Source organism: Rhodamnia argentea, chromosome 6 (assembly GCF_020921035.1).
Source record: "Rhodamnia argentea isolate NSW1041297 chromosome 6, ASM2092103v1, whole genome shotgun sequence".
NCBI classification, from domain to species: Eukaryota; Viridiplantae; Streptophyta; class Magnoliopsida; order Myrtales; family Myrtaceae; genus Rhodamnia; species Rhodamnia argentea.
In genome coordinates, this window is record NC_063155.1 from 26,367,721 (window position 1) to 26,372,980 (window position 5,260).

A 5,260-nucleotide genomic window follows, 5' to 3' on the forward strand; every position below is an offset into this window, starting at 1 on the left:
TGGGGATGGGAGAATCCAATTTTTCTCAACCTCATGATCAATATGATCCTCGTGAGTTTACATATTGGGTAAACGATGATAATAATATCAACTATGTTCCCAACGTCGAGCATGTACCAACGCAAGAAAGTCTTCATCCTCCTAGCGGCGTCGAAGAAATGTCGACAGCAAAGGAGCCGGAACGGCAAGCCCGGGAGAATACATCCAACTTATGATAACACTTCGACAAGGTACATGTAAGCAGAGACAATTATAAGATAAATTGTAAATATAATACGAAATCATATAATTTTAATAAAGGAAACGACTATGGAACATACCGTCAGCATCCGACGGTATAAACATGCAACGCAAGCGGAGATTAACACCAGACAACAATAAATTTTCGGGTGCGCCAATCCAAACGATTCTTATTTATTTCGTTATAGTGATGAACTTTATAAAGAAACATTAGCTCAATATGTTGCCATTGAACATTTACCTTTTACTACTGGTGAAAATCTTGGTTTGAATTTTTTTATCAACACTGCATGTACTCCGCAAGCAAAACCTGTTCCGAGAACTACTTTTAAACGCGAACTTTTTAAGGTGTATAAAAAATTAAAAAAAAAAAGCTTTGCAAAATTTTTTTACGGATTTCAATAAACGTGTGCATAGAGGTAGCGATATTTGGAGTGATCATTGGCAAATTCATTATTATATGGATATCACATGTCATTGGATAGGTGACAATTTGAACATTCAAAAAAGAGTACTTGCATTTCGAAGACATACCGCCAATAATATTTATAGAATAATTAAGCAAGTTTTAGAAGAATATAATTTGATTAATAAAGTTTTTCAGTTGGTTTTGATAATGCGCATCAAATACCGCTTCCATTCTCGATTTAGAAAATATTTGTAAACCCTCTTTCGGCGAATAATTTTTTCACATTAGTTGTGATTACCATGTTTTAAATTTATGTGTACAAGATGGTTTACAAATTCTTGAGGCTTTTCTCATCCCAATAAAGAGAGCAATTAAATTTTTATGAAGTCATCCCCAAGTATGAAAGAATGGAGCAGATTTTGTAAATCACATGGATAAAAACCAAAAAGATTTTCAAAATATGTTTCAACTCATTGAAATTCTACCTACGAGTTGTTTCATCAATTTTTTGCGTATAAAGATTTATTATATACGTTTATTTCAAATAATGTTTCCGAAATTACTTTACTCCCTCGAGATTGAGTTGTTTGCAAAAAAATCATAGATTTTTTTAAAGTTTTTAATGATGCAACTTATACTTTTTCTGGTGTTTATTATCCTACTACGCATTTATTTTTAATAGAGTGTGTTGATATTGGTGGTATTTTTTGTGAATATGTGCAAGATGTTCAATTAGTTCCTACTATTATAGCAATGAAAGCAAAATGGCTGCATTATTATGCCTGCATTTCTCTTATTTATTTAGTTGCTATTATTTTCGATCCACGTACTAAATTAGATGGTTTGTATGATTATATGAATTATTATTATTATGATTGTTTACATTTGAATGAAACATTAGATATTAAAACTGTACAAGTAGATGTTAAAAACGTTATAGTAGCATTATATAATGAATTTTGTAGTAGATATGATTTAGGTGATAGTGGATCTTCTCAACCTAGTGGCTCACAAAGGGAGAAGAGTGGTAGACCTAGTAGAAGGCACAATCTGCTAATTAATAGATAAAAAAGACAAAATGGAGCAACATGTAATATTTCCGAATTAGAAAATTATTTAACCTTTGCTTTTGAGTTCCGTGATTTCGAACACAGCACAGATTTCAAAATTCAGGAGTTGTGGAAGATTTATTCAACTCAATTCCTAGTCTTTGCTCTCATCGCAAGATAGATGCTAGCAGCTCATTCTTCAATAATTGCAGTTGAACAAGCATTTAGCGTTGGAGGATTAATTTTGGACGATCGTCGTTCAAAATTAAATCCGGATGCAATGAAGGCTCAAGCTTGTGTCCATGATTGGACAAAGGCTAAATTTCGACAATAAGAGTTGTATCGAGACGACGAATTCTTCGATAATGATAGTGGAGATACCACCATCACGGGTAGTGACGATTGACGATGAGGTAAGTTGGGGTTATCAGAGGTAAAAGAATTACACGGGCTTTGATTCTTCTATCCCCAATAAGATATGTAAGCACTTAATGATAATTCATTAAGTTCAAGCACATTCCCTCTCCCTTTTTCCCCCCAAATTTGATTACAATGTACAATTTGACTATAATTTATAATTGATAATTTTTTATTTTTTAATTTCATAATTTATTACTTAAAATTTAAATTTAAATTCGAAACCGGAACCGGGCCTTGAACCGGCTCGGAACTGGAACCACCCCTTCAAGGGCCGGTTCCGGTTCCATCGTGGCCACGAACGGGAACCGTCGGTTCATGAATCGGAACCGGAACCGGCACTTCACGGCCCGTGGCCGCATCTAATTTCGGGTACCGTTCTAAGAAATGTACTTATTCAAATAAGTTAAAATATATGATTGCGCAAAATTATTGATTTTTTTTTTTACAAGAAAAAGGGGCAAAATTCAATTATGATACTGACACTTGCCTAACAAAGCTTAAACCACACCGATTTCCTATCAATAGAGAAATTAAATTTATCGATGGCCTATCTAATGTCGGAGTGGCATTTACATCACAGCCTCGCAGGTTCGGATGATCCAGTCTGTTAACGATTATGCATGTGAATTATTTTCCCTAAGAGTATGAAGAATTCTAAATTGTGAAAGTACTTCGGTAATTTCTGAATTTGAAATATTCGGATGTCACCAGAACAGAGAGACACGGTCGATTTCTTAAGTAGTGCAATTGCTGCTTACAGTCCGTCTCCACAATAATTTTGGAAATGCCCAGAAAAATTGCCAGTTTAATCAAATCTTCATAGAATAAACAAAAATACCATTGTTTCTTTTAGAGATACAAGTTTTCATGATGTATAAACGAAAGGAGTAGCTCAAGTTTTTCATAAGAATTCTCTCTCCTTTGCCACGTGAAGAACGTTGATCGAACAATAAACTTTAGCCGCTGGATTAATGAAATCGCAATCGAGGTACGTGCAAAAATTGCCCTTTTCATTCATGTGAATTTAATTCATAAATATTGATTAATCGCTTTTTGTCTGATTACCATCATATCACTTTACAAAACCAAAACTATCACTTTGCATCTTCTCAGGACAAAATTTTACACACTCGAAAAAAATTGACACGTGTTCATGATTCACATTCTTACCCACATGCCAAATCCTAATTTCTCAAAATCCTACAACTTACAAAAGAGCAATGCTAGACTATTAAGACTTGTTAACAAAATTTGATTTACCATAGTGGTTTGTTGGATTTGCGAGTGTGCTTTTAAACAAAGTGGTCATATTCAACGGTAAAAAATAATTTGACATGTCATTTTGTAAATTAATTTTGCAAATCAATCTATAATTGATTTAATATTTATCTTTGTTAAGGCCTGACCTCTCTCCACCCCGACGATCGACTGCTCTCTATTTCCATTGTTGAGGGTTGTCCAAGCCTGAATGCAACATGTGATCTCAATCTAGTTAAGGTCGCTTGCCGCCCTAAGGCCTTAGATCAAGGTCGCCACTATCATTTGCAAACTTGACTTGAGGTCCTCCACAAGAAAGATAAAAAAAAAAAAAAATAGAAAGAAGATACGTTACCTCTGTTTATTTAACGAAAAGTGAATGATTAGGAAAATATTATTCTAAAATAATTACTTACATTATCTGAAATAATTACTCAAGAAAAGTGTTTTCGTTATCGATAATAAATTATGTCTAAATATTTCCATGAACGATGAAAATATTTTTCGTTCATTTATTTTTATAAGCGATACTAATAATCTTTTTTTTAAAAATAATTTTCAAATAATTCATTTTCCATAAAATGAATAGGCCACAAGAGATGTGGGTAACCTAATAATCTTCCCCCTCACATATCAGGTCCTGGATAGTGTAGAGCGATCTTGGGTCTCTTTTGAGTCTCGGCCAAAAGTTAATTCAAATGACGCGAGGTTTTTGCTTAAAAAAGAAAAAGAAAAAGAAAAAGGATGCGAGGTTCGCCTTCTCACTATAAATATAATTAGCCACCAATTCATTTCATGATCGATGTGAGATACCTTCAATAACAACATCGATTTTATCACGACCACGGGGCAAGATGCATATTCATGCGACCCTAAGACCAGAACACTTTCTCTCTATTTCAGACTACTGACTCCATGTCTTGAAATGAACAATGATGTTGTACGGTCGAGAACATGCTACGACATTGGTTCCTCCCCCGACTTCTTCCTCACGTTAGCGTCCCGATCGAGCCCCCAAAGAAATTGATCCGAAGAGCTGACAGTATTTTTGACGAAGACTTCTTCGATGCGTCAACAAAGTTTCGCCAATCCCTTTACGACGAAATTCACTTCCACGACCTTCTTTTTTCGCAGTTGGCCCTTGGGTCTTCGGGGCTTTGTACGAGGAAGCTTCTCTTTGCTGCGAAAGAAGCAACCTCTGGTGATGTATCGTGCTTCGATTCCACTGAGGTTTCGGAGAAAAAACGAAACTCAGATTATTCTACGCTAAGTGCTTCTCGGGCGACCCAATAGACTCGGGTTGTCGAATATCTAAATTCGATCCTATCAATGGGAATTCACACAACACAAGAACTAAATTCGATCCTATCAATGGAAATTAGCACAACACAATAATTTACGTGGTTCGGTAGCGGAGATGTTCCGCCTACCTACGTCCACGGGGAGATGAGATCTGTTTCACTAATAACGTAGAAAAGTGTATAACCGCTCTTTCTCACACCCTCTCTATGTCATAGAGACCCGTTTCGCCCTAAATATATATAGCGAAACCCTACATGACACAAATTACAAAATTGCCCACATAGCCTAAAATATTTAATTTTTCTATAGAAATCCTTTTATAATCGAACATAAAACGCCTATGGCGGCTCGGGAGTCTTGCTCCTGCGACCTCCGCCGAGGCGGCCCCCGAACCCCCGCCCGCTCACTGGGGAGTGGGACCCCCTTGCTGTCCGGTCGCAGGGGGCCTTTCTGAACCGCCTCATAATCTCTTGGATAACAGAATACCGGACATCAACCTCAACACGGGTCGGGCTTAGCTTCCTTTGCCTGTAATTTTCAGCTCGTGTTGCTTACAAATATCCCTTGCCTTGAACCGGAGGGA